Source organism: Furipterus horrens, unplaced genomic scaffold (assembly GCF_987537825.1).
Source record: "Furipterus horrens unplaced genomic scaffold, mFurHor1.1.pri manual_scaffold_11, whole genome shotgun sequence".
In the NCBI taxonomy this organism is placed as follows: Eukaryota; Metazoa; Chordata; class Mammalia; order Chiroptera; family Furipteridae; genus Furipterus; species Furipterus horrens.
Genome location: NW_028327181.1, coordinates 17092609 through 17112399, shown reverse-complemented (window position 1 = coordinate 17112399; position 19791 = coordinate 17092609). Strand labels below are relative to the sequence as shown.

At 48.7% G+C, this 19791-nt stretch overlaps 2 pseudogenes; both read right to left on the bottom strand.

Moving 5' to 3' along the window:
• Positions 1–94: 94 nt before the first annotated feature.
• Positions 95–650, bottom strand: LOC149997076 (immunoglobulin lambda variable 1-40 pseudogene; annotated as a pseudogene).
• Positions 651–14179: 13529 nt separating this feature from the next.
• LOC149997075 (immunoglobulin lambda variable 5-37 pseudogene) lies at positions 14180–17923 on the bottom strand (annotated as a pseudogene).
• Positions 17924–19791: the final 1868 nt, after the last annotated feature.

The window sequence follows — 19791 nt, the reverse complement described above, 5'->3', positions numbered from 1 at the left end:
CAAATAATATGGGCAGACATCCCAGTTCAAGTTCCCCATGGTGGGTCACAGACCCCAGTTTCAGGCCAAGCAAACTCAGAAAGCAGCTCTTTTATCAGAGGAGTGGGGACGGCCCTAGGGAACTGCATTGCAGGGGGACAGCAGGTTTTTGTCTCACTTCCCCACAGGCCTGCAGCACTGTGGGAGCACTGAGACTCTTGTCCCATGCTGAGCAGTAATAATCGGCCTCGTCCTCAGCCTGGAGCCGACTGATGGTCAGGGTGGCTGAGCTGCCAGACCTGGAGCCCGAGAATCGGTCGGGGATGCCTGAGGGTCGGTTGCTGGTACCATAGATGACGGTTTTAGGGGCTGATCCTGGGACCTGCTGGTACCACTGCACACCGTAACCATCCCCAATGTTCGTGCTGCTTCCAGTGCAGGAGATGGTGACGCTCTGCCCCAGGGCCCCAGACACTGAGGCCGGCTGCGTCAGCACAGACTGGGCCCGGGATCCTGGAAAAGGGAGACACACAGAGATGGTGAGTCTGGGTCTGGAGACAAGAGGAAGAAGAAGACCCCAACATGTCTTCCCAAGGTCTCTTCCCTTGTCCCAACATCTTCTCACCTGTGCAGAGAGCGATGAGGGTGAGAAGGAGAGGGGCCCAGGCCATGGTGGAGACCATCACTGGGTCCTGCCTTCAGTGGTCCCACAGCTGAAGCAGAGCTTCCCCTGAACCTCTCCTTTCCCCTTTTCATACTCTGAGAAAGGGAGGGTCCATTCATGCAAATGAGATTCCACAGATTACTGATCCCTCAGTGGGCCCTGAGTCAGGTGCCTGTGACTGAGGATTTCAGTGTGGCATGGGTAAGGGGGAGCTGTGTGGGACCCAGGGGCTGACAGGGTCACAGCTGTGTGCCCTGAGCAGAGGGCACCATGCAGTGCCAAGTGACAGGTCTAGCTCTGATTACCATAGACCCTCAGGAACAGTCTCTGAGTGCCCTCTGGTGCCCAGACATAGACACACCATTGGGTGACATAGTGGCTTTCCACAGACAGCTCTGTTCAATGACCCCCTGCCTTAGGGACAGTTCAGATACCCACCCTATGTGGCATCCTCATCACTCCAGGTCACTTCATGTTCTACTCAGACTCCTCAGGGTGAGTCTGTCCATGCGTCCCTTGGCTATTCAGTGGAGAACACCCAACTGTTTCACTCACGTACTCTTATCTTAGAGCAGGATCAGGTCCTGAGCAGTGACTGGCCCATGGAGGTATGTCCCTCATTTTCAGGACACAGCTTTATTTTTTTTAATATGATTCCTCCCTTGTTAGAAATAAATCACTGTTGCTCTAATACAACAAAATATATTTTTCAATGTCTGTGCTTTATTTCAGCAGATTGTATGTTTGCTTTTACATATGCTTTTTGGTCAAGCTTTACCTACTAACTGGTACCTTCACTAATATATAAGTTGAATAAATAATTCACACTTGTCTACTGTATATTTGTATGAGAATCGAATATCTGATTTTTGAGTCAGGATTACTCTGATCCTGGCTCCCTGGACAAGAAGGGGAAGGTGACAGTGATAGTACCACCTGTGACCAGGACATGTGAAGTGGGGATTCTCAGCAGTGACTTCAAGGTGACCTGCAAAGCACTTTTAGAAATAAAAGCAGGAGGAGATGCATCATGGAGCATGTGGCCAGAGGTCCTAGTGCTGGTCCTCTGGGACTGTCCTCACCTGAGGGAGGGGCAGGTGAAGTGGAGATGCCCAGGGGATGGTGGGCAGTGTCTCCAGGCAGCTCACAAACCTGCTTTGCCTGTGTCAGTCTCTCGGGAAAAGGAGGCCATATTCAGGATTTTTGCCACTTCCTAACCTTCCTAAGAGTACTTGACTTCGGATCATTGCCTCACTGGTGGGAGGGCTGTGGCTTTCCTTAGAACTGAACTTCTGCAGAACATTAATAGGGTCAGGGGTCAGAACTGGTAATTTGTGAGACTGGACCATGTGGCGTGTTTCCCTGATCAGCTTCCTGTGTCCACAGCACCAGACCCAACGGGAAACTGATGAGGCGGGTGGAAGGCAGAGTGATGCACGTGGTGAGACCAGTGACGGGAACCGTCTTGTTCTCTTTTATTTGGACTCAAATCTCCCAGCCATGGGGTCAGCACATGATTGACTCCAGTTCCAACTCCAGGGACAGGCATCATGTTCCCCAGGTCAATCAGACGGTCCCCTTGCCTGTCACAGTAAAGGGGTCAGGGGAGATGTTGTGAGTGATCTAGTCCAGTGTTGTGAAGACCAGGGTTCCTGATGAATTGGTGAGAGAGGCCGAGTCTCTCTTGCTTGGAAGGCTCCTGAGGCGATTAGATGCCTGGTAATGCTGAGGGGTTTCGCTCCCAAGAGGAAAATCAGCCTGAATGCCACGGTCATGGGGGGCGGGGGGACATCTCAAATAAACCTCAGAGGAAATGAGAAACCGAGCAAGAGCCCCACTTGTTGTCTGGAGAAGGAACCTACCTGTGTCACCACTGAACAAGCAGGGAGGCTGTGGCTCAGTTTCCATCACAGGGGTGACCTTGGGACCTCGGCCACTCACACCTGCCTGTGAATGTCACCCAGGAGGTGAAGCTGCTCCCCTCCCGCCCAGTCTTCAAGGACCAGCCTCTTCCCCAGGGCGTCCTTGACTTCCTCCCCCTGAAACCTGCAAAATGTGACCTTTTCTCTCTACCTCACCTGCTCTATTCTCGGTCAAGGACCCCGGGCTCATCTTTTTACCAAACCCACAGCCTGCTCCTGCTCACTGACTTGGCTCTCACCGCCTCTCAGTCACCTGCTGGGCAGCAGATGGAACCCAGGAGCTTTATCAGATTCTGTATCTTCCTTGTCACGCCCTCTAAGGCTCCCAGCCCTGCCTGGGCCCCGCACACAGCAGGTAGTCACTCATAGGTGTAGTCATACGGAGGCGTGAGTCAGCAATCCGGAGTCAGACACAGCTGAACAATGTGCGTCCCTGCTCCTGCCCTGCCTGTCATGGATTGTCCCTAGGCAGCCTGCCTCTGGCATCAGGGACTATCTGCTGAATGAGAGACCATCAGATGGCATGTGGTTTCCAAGGACAGTCTTGGGGGGCCTATATTGAGACAAAGGGCTATGTGTTGTAGACCCTGTTACCCAGTATGAGTGTGAGACACTTGATTCTGGTTAAATAAATAATCAGGGATACATAAAAATCTCACTTTGGTAAGGAAGCTCTCTGTCCAAGTTTGCCAAAGAAGTAGAGCATTTCCCATTTTGGCCTTTTCCTGAACCCAGCCCTGGCAGGACCTGCCCTGCAGTGCCCCCTGCTGGTGTCTGATCCAGCGCTCCTGGAGGGCAACCTGATTTTGCTCCTGGATCTTGTGGTGTCACTGCCCAGAACAGGAGAATGAGTAGGTTTCTCAATGGGTTGGTCTAAGACAGTGAATGTCTCTAGATAACTAATGACGTCCAGGCTGCTGAGTGCAGGGTGTAGGCACAGTTTTTATGTTGCCAGATATTTTAGGTTTTCTTGACCTTTTGTTTTGCATCTTCCGCTTGTGTGGTACCACGACACATATAGGACCATTTTAAACCAGTTCAAGGCTCAAAGCTCTTCACTGCACTCTGTCAGTTCATACTGACAAAAAGTCTTGTGAATTACCCTTCTCAGGTGACCGTGTGTTGTTGGTGGTGATGTTGTGAGAGACTCCTGTTCAATTACCACCCCCATTGCCCTGATAATGACGTTTTATGTCTCTCTTAGTCACTACACTTTACTCTGTCACAGAAAAAGTGTCCTGTCTCCTGCTTCCCACGCTGGGCTGTCATGTCCCCTTCAGTGCTCCTCTGAGGATTCATTCTCTTCTTTTGAATATATTATATAATATATTATATATTTGAGATTCTTTTTCCTTTTTTCTTTTTTTCCTCTAATCTTAAAAATGTTTCCGTCTACAGACTGAACACTGTAGGGGAAACTTTATTCTCTCTATAAAAATAACTGACATAAAAATATACATTAACTATTGTATTTCACTCTGTTATTTTTGGATTTTACCATTTTATTATTTGAGGATTTTCTCTAAAGTCAATGAGAGATGACTATTTTTCTGTTTTTATTATGTTTCTATTAAATTTCACTTTAGCATTTATCTTTAAAAATAAAATCATAAGTGTATAATATCACTACTATTAACTTAAAAATTAAAAGCCAGAGTGAGAGACAAGAGGCATTTATTTGGTATAAAAATTAATTGCAAGCCTGGGGCATAGATTCACACAGAAAGCCAAATGATGCCATTAAGAGGTGAAGGCAGTGGTTTTTATGAGGAAGGGGAGGAAAGTAATTACATGAATAGAAGGGAAGTATTTCTGTTGGTGATAATAAGCCACTGAAGGAATTCCTACAGGTAAATTATTCTTTAGCTAAATATGGTGGTGCACATGCTAAAGAATGTGTTTAATTTTTAGCCCTACAATCAGGTGTCTGCTCTCCTGTTACCTTTTCGAACAGCTGTTTGGAACATACTGTTGCTCTGACCCAGCCCAGAGGCTTTTCTTTGGCCTCAGCCATTAATTACAGAGGCTGGAGGAGGAAGACGTGCAAGGCAGTTCCTCCTGGTCGGAGGCTCCAGCTCCATCCTACAGTGGCTGTGTTTCTATTGTTTCTTACACTCTATTATTAAGTATTGTCTTGCTTATTAAATGCTGGCCAAGCTACGTTCAGCCTTGACTGTATGTGCACATGTGTGTGTCCATGTGTGTATAGCTCTTCCTTTCACTGCTCTTGTTCTTTATCTTTTAAATTGTTGGTTTTATTTGCTCTTTTTTTTTAAAGATTTAACTTATTAATTTTTAGAGGGAGGGGAAGAGAGGGAGAGAAACATCAATGCGTGGTTGCCTCTTGTGCGCTCCCAGCTGGGGACCTAACTCGCAACCCAGGCATGTGCCCTGACTATGTTCTTACCTGGGAGCAGATGGCCCAGGGAAACCAGGTCACAGAAGGTGGGAGTACTGCTTTTCTTGTCATGCCACCCAGAAACTCTGAAATGGGATACACAGTGATTCTGGTTGTGTTAGGAAACCAGTAAGAAAATGAGATATTTGTGTTGACCACATAAAGACAGACAATGGTGAGAACATGAGGTCCCTTGGTTTATGGCACAAGTGTTAACAGAAGCCACACCATAAATGAATATTGGTCACAGTCAGGGACAGGGCAGTGATGGGTCACTAGAGAGAGGAGGGCAGATGTTTACTTCACTTCCACGTGGCATGGGAGTTCTTTGTGGCAGTGGGTTTATTAAGCCACGTGACAGAGCTAGTCGGCCTCCTCACCAGGCCAGAGATCAAAGGTGGTCACAGAGGCCATGAGTGAGACAGTGCTCTGGTGAAGAGGGCTGAAGCCCTGACTGTCAGTGACCTTTGTCCCAGGTCGCAAGGTAGAGTAGGTGCTCTGTCCGTGATTTGGGGACCATTACTATGGCAATGCTCAGTGTGTTTGCTGACACGCGTTCAGGAGAAGGTGACTTCGGATCTGGGCTCATCAAGAGTTCCACAGGGGCGGTGACACAGGAGCACATTGGGGAGCACCTGCTCCTGACAGCCCACAGCCCAGCCCACACCCTGGATTGTAGACACCTTCCAGTGGAGTGTGAGAGGGGAGGGGGACGTGTCACGGCCTGTGGGCTCAGGAAAACCCCGTCACCAGATCCTCATGTCCTGCGTGATGGCAGCTGTAAGACCATCTCATCCATGGACCCTCTTCACCCACGTCCCCTGGAGCAGGCTCAGCATTATCCCAGCAATGGTGGAGCGTTCTCACCATCCGTGACCCAAAAAGAGATTCCTGGGCCTCATGCCACAAGTTTCCCCTTTGATAACCCCCTGTGCCTGAGTTCACTGAAGGTTTCCATACTCAGAAAAGGTTCCAGGCCAGCTTTGCCTCTGGAATTCCTCCTGGGCCTGAGTCCGCACCCAGGATCTCGCTTTCTGGTGCCTTGTCAATAGTACACAGTGCTTTTCAGCCAGCCCGGAGCACAGGAGCCTGGGAGGAAGGAGAAGGCCGCGGCTTTGACTGCCAGAACAGCAGGGTCCCTGCAATGGAGGACAGTCAACCTGCTGGGATGGTCCCAAGGCTCTGGAAAAGAAAAACAACTCTTTCCTTATTTCAAGACTAAAACAGTAATTCCACATGCTCTGGTTTTATTACACTTGGATAACAGGCAACATTTGGGTGACACAATAAATAATTTATTTTGTATTGGTTCTGTTTTCCTGAGACTTAATAAATATGAATAAAAAACTGACACAAGACACACTGTAAACCAGGAGGTACTTCCAATTCTAGTTTGCATTAATAGGAGTTATTTTTAAATACTCATTAGTTGTGACCAAGACTCTGGGAGGTCGAGGTTTTTGTCCCACTTCCCAATCTGTGTGTGTCACTGTGCAAAGCATTATTGTGCCCAATAATACAGTAATAATCAGCCTCGTCCTCAGACTGCAGCTCGGAGATGAGCAGGAGCCCTGCGTTGGCCGAGGTGTCTTTGGATCCAGAGAAGCGGCTGGGGACCCCGGAGCCCTGGTGCTTGCTTGAGTCTGTGTGGTAGTACAGCAGATACCGAGGAGGGCTCCCTTGCTTCTGCTGGTACCACCATATACCATAGCTGCTAACACTGATGTCACTCCTCAGGGTGCAGGTGAGTCTGGCTGCTGCTCCCGGAGATGCAGAAACAGAGGGTGGCTGAGTCAGCACAGGCTGCGAGAGGGACCCTGTGAAAATATAGACACTTATGAATGAGGGGTCGGGGACCTAAGTAAATATTCTATGTATTATGAACAAAAATAGAGTGATGTTTACAGATGCACATGACCCCGAGGCCTGTCCCTACCTGAGCAGTGAGAGAGGAGCACGAGGAGGAGAGGAGTCCAGGCCATGGTGCACAGCCCCTGAGCCCGCAGTGGGGCTCGGCTGCCCAGGCCCCCTTTTCTTCCCCACCCTCTGCCAGGGGAGGGGCTGTCCATGCAAATGTGTGTCCATCCAGGGACTGCCCAGCCCCTCCCTGAGCCCTGGTGCTAGGGCTCAGCTCACACCCTAGATTGAGAAGTTGGAAGTTCTCTTCATCTTTTGGAAGAGCTCACAGAGGAAGCACCTGCTGAGACCACACATATTGCTCAGGAGAATATGCTAGACCAGACAGGAGACACAGCTGGTGAGTCCCCAGCAAGGAGCACAGGGCCCAGCCCCCAGGCCCAGGCGCCTTTGAGTGAAGAGTCCTCACTGAGCTGCTATGTGGGAACCACTATTTTGGCCACACAGTGCCCCCTGCTGGCCATAGGATACAGCTGTCTCCTTGGACCAAAGTCCTGGGAGCCCAGCTGGTTTCTGCTGCTCAGCAGGTGACTTACACTATTCAAACATCCATGGTCTGGTGCCCAGATATACTGTGATTCTGATATACTGTACGGGTTACGGTAGTGACTCATCCTAGGTGTCCCTTTCTGTGTGTGAGAAACGCTCACAATTAAAACACTAGGACACAGAAGTTTAGCAGTAACCGAGGCAGTTGTTCATTCACAGATCTGCAGCTCTGGGCACAGCCAGATCAAAAGGTGCGCCCGAAAAGGTGGAGCTGGCTGTTTTTATCCTAACGCAAGTAAAACTCCCCCTACCCCACCTCCTCCTCCCCCTCCTCCTCCCCCTTCCCTTCCTCTCCTTCTCCATGTTTCCATGCTGAATACTCCAGAGTTACAAACTAACTCGATTAGCTAAATTAACTGAGGGTGATAATTAACTCAGGGTGATCTTGTTATAGGTCTATCTCCAGCTCTCCTTTGAAATGTTCTTAACTTGTTTGCTGGGCTGTCTAGCTACATTTTCTCATTTCCCTGTGTTTGGTGATGGATATCTCCACCCCTTTGATCTCAGATATCCTTTGTCCTCAGAAGCATTTGTGCTGAGCTGCAGAATGCCCCCGTCCTGACTTGTAAGTGTGTTAATACTGTTAACTCTGGCTCAGAGACCCTTTGATTACATCTGCCCTTTGCTACTAATTGTTTTCTCCCGGTTTTGTTACAGAGTGGGGGTCTCCAAAAATACTCAGAGCCTGTGGGTTGGGGGATAGGGAAGAAGGAACAACTTTTAAGATGCCTTTGCATGACTATGGCTAGTAGCTAGTGTCTTAGTTATGCAAATGGCTTTGGTTCTTCCAAGGCCCCAAGAAGATGGGAAGGGTTTTGACCATGGAATGGTGCAGAAAGAGAATACAGAGCCTGTGCAAGATTCTGTGAGTGGTCAGAACTGGTTACCACGCCCACTTTGTCACAGGCCTCAGTCAGGGATTTAAAAATATGGTGGCAACCATTTTAGAAAAGGGAGGAGAGGAGATCCACACGGTTTGCAGGAAAAGTAGAACTCCACACGGCTTGGAAGGGAAAGAGAGAACTCCATGCTGCTTTGAAAGAGAGAATACCATGTGGCTTTGAAAGGGCAAAGCACATGTTTTCCTGGACTGCTTTATGGAGGCTGATGACATTGTACCCCAGATCCTGAAGGAGACAGCTGACAGATAAGGGATGGGGAACTTCTGGGCATGTTTTTGGCTTCTAACCTTTTGGGGAGCAAGGTAAATTCTGGGTCCCATGGGAGAGCAGGTCTCTGAGCTGAAATGCTTACTGCCCTCTCCAGGTTGGAATACTGTGAATAAAGACCTATTTTACTCAACACTAGTTGTTGGGTTTTACACCAAGGTGCCATGTGATAGAACCCCCTTTCTCTCTCTAACAGTTTGAGAGTCACCAGTTCTCTTGTCCCTTACATGTGGGAGGTGCAAACATGTACACAAGTGACAAATTAATTTGGTTTCACTTCCAGGGAAGATGTTGCTAAGTAAATGCACAGTGAGCTTCTTGTCCAGCATTACAGATGATGGGACAGTGTATCCTGTTTGACGGGCTCACAGGGGCTGCTCAGGGCAATGACACCGAAAGGGAGTTTTCCAAGAATACACTCAGTGGCATATTCAAAGGAGACAATGCAGCAAGCATTTAATTCATGTGTTGCATTTACAGTTTTTATAGAGATCTGATTTAATTTAGTATGTAATTGGTAAAAAGTGACGGCTTTGTTAAGCTTCACATTTACTGGTGAAGAATGTAGAATGTTTCTTTGTTTTAGAAGTCGACTTAATATTCTTCTGTTTGCTGTGCTCTCCTTATCTGACATGTTCCTTGTCAGAAGTTTTGCTTAGGCATGCTAAATTTGTTTATATTTCAAACTAAAGTTTCCTGTGGCATCTTAGTCATTGCCTTAGTTTAGTAATAAGATCGGTGTGAGGTTGTGATGTGTTTGCTGATGTGCTGACTATCTGGGCAGTTGAATGCAGAAATAATCCCTTTCTTTGGTGACCTGTATCAAGCTCTGCTTTAACTGGGAAAATGGTCCAATGGTCCCCATACTTCTAGACTCTCAGAGCCTCTTAGCAAATGACTAGGACCAGAATCAATTGCTTACCTTGGGTGCTGTGTCCTCAAGCCATTCAAGGGGTATTTCTCATTCAGCTCAGGCAGGTCACTACCACTCAAAACCCTCAGTGACTCCTCACTACTGTTTGCATGGAACCCCAACTTATCAGCTCCTCTCAGAAGCCATGGCCTGGCCCCCTCCATACCTTCCTGGAAGCCCCTCCTTTTGCTCTCAGACACCAAGCTTCCCTGACTCCTTTGCTGCTTGAAAACTATGGATTTCTGTTTTCACCATGACTCCATCCAAGTCAGATACTTCTCTGTCTGCTGTGGGAAAATGGATTTAAATTTGAGATGACACATAGCGAAAACACAACTTTTGGTAACTATGAATTATCTTAATGTCAGGACATACACATGATGTATTTTCTTTTTTTTTTTTTTTTCAGATTTAATGTGTTTTATTGATTAAAATATTACATTTGTGCCAATTTCCCTTCCCTCTGCTCCCCTCCACCCGGTGGCCCCCCTCCCTCCAGTTGTCCCCCCCTTTTAGATTATGTCCATTAGTTGTGCATACAGTTCCTCCCAACCTCTCTCCGTCTATTCCATTCCCTCCTACCTTGATCCCCAATTCCTATATCATCTCCTTCCCTTTCCCCATTCCCCCTCCCTGTTGACCTCCCCCCAATATGCTTCCCATACCCACAGTTCCTTTTCCACTCTCGTTGCCTATTTAGTTTGCCTTTGTTTCATCTCCCTAGCTTCTGTTTTTTTAAACCAGTCCCTTTAACATCTCATATAACAGTGGTTTGGATCTAATGAACTCTTTCAGTTTTATTTTGTCCTGGAAACACTTTCTCTGTCCTTCTATTCTGAATGACAGTTTCGCTGGATAGAGTATTCGTGGTTGTAGGTTTTGGACTTTCATTACTTTGAATATTTCTTGCCAGTCCCTTCTTGCCTGTAGGGTCTCCCTTGAGAAGTCAGCTGATAGTCTAATTGGGACCCCTTTGTACATAATTCTTTTCTTCTCTCTTGCTGCTTTTAAGATTCTCTCTTTATCTTTAATTTTTGACATTTTGATTATAATGTGTCTTGGAGTGGTTCTCCCTGGGTCCAGTCTCTTGGGAACTCTCCTTGCTTCCTGGACCTGCAAGTCTATTCCCTTCCCCAAGTCTGGGAAGTTCTCCTTTATTATATTTTCACTCAATTTTTCAAGTTCTAGTTCATCTTCCTCATTCTCTGGCAAACCAATGATTCTTATGTTGGGCCTTTTATAGCTGTCCCAGAGGTTTCTGATCCTCTCATTGTTGCTTCCCATTTCCTCTCGCTGCATTGGTTGACTGCTTGTTCCTTCTCCATATTCCAGTTTGTTGAAATGAACTCTGGATTTTTTCTCACCTTCTATCTCGTATGCGGTTTTGTTCCTTTCGTTATGAAATTTTTTCGCTTCTTTCTTATCTTTTTCCTTCTCTTTTGTGAATTCTGTAAGCCACCTGATAACAATGGCCCAGAACTGAGCCTCTGACAGGTTTCTTATCTGTTCATCTGTCAGGTTCTCTATCTGCTGCCTGGTGAGTTGTGTCACCGGGATCTCTATAGTTGTCTGCCTCATTTTGACAGATGCGTTTTGTTTTCTTGGGCCGGCTGTCGGGGGCAGTGCCTGTGTACTCGTAATGACCCAGTGACCGGCGCCGTTTGGCGTCACAAGTCAGCGACCGGCGCCTGCCTGTCCGCGACCTATTTCGCAGCCCTGTGGTGCTTTCTTTGGGGGCGGGGGTCCAAGATGGATTCACACAGTTATTCAGCTAGGAGACCGGGATCCGTCCTCCCGTCCCCCTGGGCCTCACTGTTCAAGGCGATGCAGCGGCCGCTCTCCCCAGCGCCGGAGTCGCACACCGCCAGGGGCTTGCGCAGCCGGGATTCCTCGCCGCCCGCCGCTCCAAGTGCGACCGCAAACAGCACTGCCCTCTTTAACTCTTACCTGCCCAAATGGCACCGCTGGTTTATAACTTCATATGTTGGACTTCCGTGTAGTTTTATTTTCTGGAATTTCTAGTTATCCTTTGTTTTGAAGTAGTTGTATTCCTCTCTAGTTGTAGAGGGAGACCTAGCATGTCCGTCTAAGCCTCCATCTTGGCCGGAAGTCCACATGATGTATTTTCATGTGCATTGTGTAAAATTTCCAAATATTACACATAGAAAGAGATATTTAAAATATATATATAATGTAGAGAATTTTAAGTTACACAAATTATTGAGAATAGTTCAAAAAATCCACCTGTCTCCACCATCCCCTTAACATCATCACTAGGACTCTCCTTGTTAAATCCTCCATCCTCTGTACCTACACCTAGTCCCTGGCTGACCGTGAAAACACACAGTCTCCCTCTATCAGTATGTGCTTTAGCACATAGGTGTATTTCAAATGTCCTTAAACTCTTGCATGTGAAAGCAATGGACTACAACTATTCTCACATAAATGTATGAGTTTTATATTCTCCAGAATGGTGAGCTAATAGATTGTTGTACTGATTGAAAGAGTGAAGGAGGAACAAGTCATCCTATGTTTGGAGTCGTGAGGTTCATGGATGACATGCGTGAGTAGAAGGAAGTCCAGACCAGCACAAATTCTCGGACAGTCATTTATTGGCTTCTTTCCCCCATGCCACAGTGAAGAATTGTGTCTTTTTTCAAACAGAGATTTCAAACCCATCACACATATATGATTATATATAAATATTATTCACTTCTAAAAGTAGATAGACTTTTAGGAAGATAAGCTAAGTGATGTAAGTCTATAGAGGATGACAAACACCATATGGTCACACCTATAACTGGATTTAAAACATAGTCAAGAAAACAAAAGAAAAAACAAGAAACTCACAAATACACAAACAAACAAACAGAAAACAAGCTCATAGATACACAGAATAGATTGGTGTTTGCCAGAGGCTAGAGTGGGAGGTGGGAGAAATGACTAAATGTCAAAAGGTATAAACTAGTTATAAAGGGTCAAGTTATTAAACAATATGTGCCTGGCCATTTGTTTATTGTTTAGCACCACCCTTTCCGAATATTACCTGAGGTGTTCACAGCGCCACCCACCTCAGGACACCGTAGGTCGTAGGTGCTGGGAAGCCCCCAGTGTGCAGACCGGGGGACCAGGAGGCCTTGAGAAGACATAACTTGCTGAAGGTCATGTCACCGGTGAGAAGGAGGAGCCTGAACCTGTCTATGTCCTCAAAGCTGGAGTCCTGGCTGCTCGCGGGCTCCCTGGGGCTGGGGGTGGGGGTGTCAGTGTGACAGTGTGTGGACAGCGGGGCTGTAACTGTGTGAGGTGTGGGTGCACAGGGAGCAGCCAGCAGCCCAGAGACGCTCTTGGGGAGCTCATTTCTGAGGTGCAAGCACAGGCAGGGACCCTAGGATGCTTCCTGGTGATAGAGCAAAACAGAACTTGGAACCCTGGTGACCAGGCAGCCACATTCTAGAGAAGCTTCTACTCACTTGGCTGGGGATGCTACAGGGACAACATGCGTACTCGTTCTGTCCACAGTTCGTGAGGCGCTTGCCTCAGGAAATCGCGTAATGGCAACCTCTTTAGACGTTGTGGGTTGTTGGGTCAGCCTCACCCCAGATGTCTTTGAACCCCTCCCGGAGGGACCCAAAGATAATCCAGGGAGGCCCAGGGTAGTCCTGGTCCAGCAAGACACCACTCCTATTCCTCCTGGGCAGCCCTGTGTCCCCTCCCTGTTTTGTGCGTGGAGGGTGAGGTAGCCACATGGACAAAAGCAGGCTGAGGGGGACCGGAAGCTGTGTGTGCTGGTCACGTTCACGCCCCAGTACAAGGCGAGCGGGGATGATGTGGAGTGAGGGGCAGCGCCCTCTGACCCCAATTTATCCTGAGCCCTGGAGTGGAAACTCCTGTCCCCGGGGTAGAGTTCTGGGGAGACACAGGGCTTCACCTTTTGGTGGCACAGAAAGTGAAATGGGTAGAAGATGCCCCGTGGAGGGTCTGGGAGGCCTCCAGTGCCTCCGGTCAGCTGCCTGGCACTGTCACTGCAGAGCTGCACTCAGAATATGGACGAGGAGATGATCGATGGGGACACCCCCTCCATCCGCACTAGTGAAATGCAGCTGGGCCACAGCACCAATAAGGGCCATAGGGGCGCAGGGTAAGTGTGGCCATTGGGAGGGGGTCTCTAAAAAATAAAAGCCCAGGCAGGCAGGGGAAGACTTTCTGCTCAGAGGCCTCCCTGACCACCCCCAGGGTCCCTGTCACAGTCCGCATATAGTTCACCATTTCCGCCTGACCTGGAGCACTGTGTTCATCTCCCCTGGACCTGAGAAGCTGGAGCTTTCAGAGGCAGAGACCGACAGTGAGAGCTGGGTGGGAATCAGTGGTGCACGAGAGTCTGTGGGGAGGGGCCAGGTCTGGACACACAGAAAGTAAGCCTGGAGGCTGTTGGTGGATCAAGGGCAAAAGCTGGCTTCAGACCACCCATCTGGTGGACCACAGGCAACGCCAACATCTATTCCATTGGCCACTCCAGAGGCTACAAGTCCACAGTGTGAGTGACAGGGCCATGTCCCTCTGACTCCTGTAGGGGCACCTTCCTTGCCCCTCCAGAGGTAAAGGAGGTTTTCCAGAAATGTCAGGGTTCCTTGGCCTGTAGCTGCATAAATCCAGTCTCTGCCTCTGCCTTTACAGGGCGATCTCCTTGCGTCTGCCTGACTTCACATGGCCGTCTTCTTCTATGGGCATCAGTCATGATAGGTCAAAGGGCCACCCTCCCATAATATGGCCACATCGCTACTCAGAGAGTATTTTTAAATAAAACTACACTCTGAAGAACCTGCGTATGGGTTTTAACATATTTCCTAGTAACAATTTAACAGTCACCGTTTGGGAAAAAGAATTCTTCCCAGGTGTTTTTTACTGGATTCTGGACATTTTAGAAAATACATTAGGACCCTCTGGGTCCCATCTACTTTCTTTTTAATCAGGTGAGCCTTCTGCTAAGCTGCACCCGGTCAGGGAGTGTGTTTGGTTGCCACCGGCCACAGCAAAGGTGGAGTCCTGCCTCCAAGGCCAGCTCTGTGCTGCTGACACTTTCCTAACACACTGAATCAGTGATTGTCACCAGCTGGTTCCCATCAGGTGGGGTATGACCAAGCCCCCCGCTGGCTGAGTGAGTTCCTGAGAGCAGTGGGAGTGGGCACTCAGCCCCCCACTGGGCCCTTTGGTCTCTCTTATACCAGGGAGGGTGGAGGGCAACTGCAGTCCCAACTCCCCTGCCTCCCACTTCTAGTTAGTGCTGTTAGTGCAGGATGGGGTCAGGGCTCATTTCTCACTGGTCCCCACAGTCACCATCAGGGGCGCACGTGTGCACACTAGAGCTGCCCTGTACCATCTCATTTAGTCACTTTGCTGCAAAGTGGGGTTGAAGTTCAGCTCCCCACTGAGCTGCCACAATCACTGATGGGACCGTGGGTCTTTCCTTTAACTGTTTTGTCTGGTTAGAGTAACAGAGAAGGCCTGGCCTTATGCAATATGTTCCAAAGCATTTCCTCCTCCTCTGTTTTCTTTTAAATATTGGTGTACAATATTTATTAATTCCAATGTAAACAATTGATACAATTCACCAGCAAAGTCACCTGAGTCACCTGAGCCAGGCCCAGACACTCAGGACCACTGGGGAGACACCCATGTGGGCGTGTTGGCCAAAGCTTAGGAGCAGCTTGAGCATTATGTCATCTGTCTGGGTGACTCACTCCTCTCAGAATCAATCCTGCTAAACACCTGCTATGGAGAAACTCGGGGCCCTGCACAGCTAGTGGAAATGCCAGTTGTCCAAACACATGAGGAAATATTCTGTCATTGATTTCTATGTTGTAAGATGCCGAGTCTCAGAATGTCTGCCCCGAATCAGTCAGGATACTCTGTGTAACGCTGGGTAACAAAGAAACACTCACTCACAGACTGACGGCAAAACATGCAGCCAATAGAGCAGCGGTTCAGAGCATTTCCCAGCTGCCCTGATAACAGCACCCCAGTTCCACTCAGTGTCCCTGGGATACCTGTTGATGGATACCCTGCCTCCTGGAGATTCTGACCCTGAGGACACTGGTTCAGCAGAGGGTGAGCCCTGACTCCTGGAGAAACAGAGAAGCCTGAGATCAGCAGAGTCCAGAACAACATCCGCTCAGAGAGAGGAGAGCTGTGTGTGTTTGGAAAGAGTGCACGACCAATACACCCTGAGGGTCCAAGCATGAGGACAAGTGGTCCCCTGTCCATCTTATATGCCTTCCATCTCCTGAGGGCAGTTCTCCAGCAAACTTACTCCTGGGGCTGATTCTCTGTAAGAGCCTTTAAGCCCTGGGACCCGGAGCTAGAGAAGGCCAGTGTGTGAGAGCCCACGCCCCTCGGACCAGGCTGAATCACAGGCAGAAAGGAGGCATCTGATGCAGATTAGCTCTGATAACAATTGCACTTCATCTGAGGTCCAGGTCCCGAGGGGGAGGGATATCTGTGCACTTTCACCCTGAAGGCACAGTGTCCTCAGACAAGGGGTCTTCACGTGTCAGGGAGCACAGGACAGGGGTGAGCACGCAGCCCCTTCTTTCTGCCCTGACACCACAGCCAGGCCCCACAGTACCCAGAGACCCCAGGTGCCTCCCTGGGGGTGCCAGCAGAGTGTCAACTTCTATTTTGTAAAAATAGCAATGCGTGGGATTTCATTAATGTGAGCAAAATGTGTGTGTGACTGAGTTAGTTCTGATGTTCTCAGGAAACATTCTCAGGAGGAAGAAGAAATGTTTGTACGTTTTGAAATGTGCAGCCAGTCCTTCCTTTGTCCATGCCATCCAGGCTGACTTTTGCGGGGATCAGTATTTCCCAAGGGTGAATAACAAATACATCAACAGCTTCTATGGGAAATACTCAAAGGTTGGGTGGACACATCCTTTAAAGAAAAAAACAATAATTTTATTGTCCTATTACAGAGATCGGCTTGGGTGGTGGACAGCGGACAACTATAACTGGGAGATGACAGCAGGAAAGAACTGGGCAGTGAGTTCGTGCTGGTCTAATATCTGTTACCCACCCTCCCTAGAGGCAGAGCCCTGGGAGCTACAGCAAGGACTTGGTACTGTTTTTCTGAAAACTTAAGTGAGGAATAGAATTAAGACCCGAAGAGCCAGCGGGAGAGATGAGGATGGTGAGGGAGGCAGCAGCAGGGAGAGGGGAGGAGAGGGGAGGGGAGGAGAGGCCATGTGAGGGGTGCTGGCAGAAGGGTCTGTAGGACGAGGTCTGTTTACGTGTGCGGGCTGATTGGGAGAGAGAGGAAACTGTCTATGACCAAGGAGAATATTAACATATCACCATGGACATATCATTAGCAACATAATAGTAACACTTTAAGGCTTAACTTTTGCAGGTGACTATGACTGTCTTCTCTTTTCTTTTCTTTATTCTTAATTGACAACATGCTTATTGATTTCAGTGAGAGAGGAAGGGAGGAAGAGAGAGAGAGAGAAAAAAAAAAAACAATAAAACATTGATCAGCTGCCTCCCACACATGCCTGGACTAATTGTGCCTGACTGGGAATCGAACCCACGACTCTTTGATTTATGGGACTTCACTCCAGCCACCTGAGCCACACCGGCCAGTGCTAACATGACTGCTTTGATCATCATTTGTAGTTGCAGACACAGTATTAAGTTGTTACCTTACTACTCCCCTGTGCGCACGGACTGGGGCTGGATTACCTCACCTGTGTGGGTCCCTGGAATGCCCTGTCCTACCTTAGTTGCTCATTCCCGCTCATGACCAGGTCTTACTGAGGAGTCTCCCCTGCGGCGCCTCCATAGAAGTTCCCCAATAAAAGAGGCTCAGAGCCAAGGTCAGTGGGCCCAGGGGTTTTTGTCTCACTTCCTCGTCATCTGAGCCACTGTGGTAACTATAGCTGTCCCCACTCTTAAGATATATACCACAGTAATAGTCAGCCTCGTCCTCAGGCTGCAGCCCGGAGATGAGCAGGAGCCCTGCGTTAGCCGAGGTGTCTTTGGATCCTGAGAAGCGGCTGGGGGCCCCGGAGCCCTGGTACTTGTCTGAGTCTGACTTATAGTACAGGAGATACCGGGGAGGGCTCCCTGCCTTTTGCTGGTACCAGTATATGTATTTACCACCGACATTGATGTCGCTGCTCAGGGTGCAGGTGAGTGTGGCTGTTGCTCCCAGAGATGCAGAGATGGAGGGCGGCTGAGTAAGCACAGGCTGCGAGAGCGACCCTGCAAACACAGATGTTCATGGAAACTTAAGAAACTGTACAATCTAAGAATTCTCAGGAAGAGGGGAGTAATATTGGGAGATGCCCAGGGTGCCTGAGCCCTGCCCCTACCTGAGCAGTGAGAGAGGAGCACGAGGAGGAGAGGAGTCCAGGCCATGGTGCACAGCCCCTGAGCCCCACAGTGGGGCTGGGCTGCCCAGGCCCCCTTTTCTTCCTCACCCTCTGCCAGGGGAGGGGCTGTCCATGCAAATGTGTGTCCATCCAGTGATGCCCAGCCCCTCCCTGAGCCCTGGTGCTCGGGCTCAGCTCACACCTCAGACAGAGGGGGATGGAGGTTATCCTCACCCTTTGCAAGAGCTCTGGGTGGAAGCACCTGCTGAGAGCACGCAAAGGTTATTGCTCAGGAGAACATGCCAGACCAGACAGGACACATAGCTGATGCGTCCCCAGCAAGGAGCACAGGGCCCAGCTCCCAGGCCCAGGCACCTTTGAATGAAGAGTTCTCACCTAGCAGCTGTGTAGGGACCACAAGGCAGTCCCACAGCGCCCCCTCCTGGTCACAGGGCACACATGCCCCCCCCCCCCCCCCCCCGGATCAAAGCCTTGAGAGCTCAGCTGGTTTCTGCAGCTCAGCAGCTCACTGCCTCTATTCACACATGCGCGGTCTGGTTCTCAGATACTGTGATTCTGATACGCTGTACTGACTACTGTAGCACCTCACTCCCCAGGGTCCCTTCTGTGTGAGGTACAAACACGTACGCAAGTGACAAATTAATTTGGTTTCACTTCCAGTGAAGATGTTGCTAAGTAAATGCGCAGTGAGCTTCTTGTCCGACATTAGAGATGGTGGGACAGTGTATCAGGTTGAAGGGCTCACAGGGGCTGCTCAGGGGAATGACACCAAAAGGGAGTTTTCTGGTCATACACTCAGTGGCATAGTCAAAGGAGACAATGCAGCAAGCATTTAATTCATATCATACATTTAAGTTTTCATAGAGATCTGATTTAGTATGTAATTGGTAAAAAGTGATGGTTTTGTAAAGCTTCACATTTACCAGTGAAGAATGTAGAATACTTTTTTGTTTTAGAAATTGACTTAATATTCTTACATTTGCAGTGTTCTCCTCATCTGTGTCACATGTTTCTTGTCAGAAGTTTCTCTTAGGTGTCCTAAATGTGTTTATATTTCAAACAAAATGTTTCTCTACCTTCTTATATTTTCTTAGTTTAGTAACAAGCTAAATATTAGAATGTGATGTGTTTGCAAATGTGGTGAATGACTGGGCAGTTGAATGCAGAAAAGATCACTTCCTTCTGTGCCCCGTATGCAACTCTCTTTTAACTGTGCAAATGCTCCACTGGTTCCCACACTTCTAGACCCATATGGCCTTTTAGTAACTGACTATGACCAGGAAACACAGCTGCCTAAGGCTTTCTCTTCTCCCAGCGCCCCGAGGGATCTTTCCCATTTATCTCAGGCAGGTTGCTCCCCACTTAAAACAATGAGCGAGTTCTCACTGCTCTTTCAATAAAACCCGACTATCTGCTCTGAGAGAGAATACAATGCAATGTGATCCTGATGCCTCAGAGCTGACGATTCCCTTCAGAGGTGTGCAAGGAGACAAAGCTTGCAGTTCCTGAGGCCCTTTATCCCAGAGGCTGGGCAGCTACCATGTGTGGGTTTCATGAAGGGTGTTGGCTCCAGAGGAGGTAGTTCTGCTGCTTTACAAGACTGCAGAGGCTGCACTATTAGTGAGCACTTTGCAGATAATATACAGAACCCAGGTAGATGTCAAGATGGGACTTTCTGATTGACAGGGATTAGCTCAGGAGCAAGGATCCACCTGCTTCTAAGTCAAAGCCTTCAGAGTGAATGATTCAACACTTGGCATGACAGGGCCCTGCTGCAAGCTGCATCCCAGAGGCAGGAAAAGGACAGGCAGGGTCTGAGGTGGTGGTGACAACAAGGCTATTCTGCTAGGGTCCAGGACATCAAGTCATGTCTTCCAAAGCACAACTGTTTCC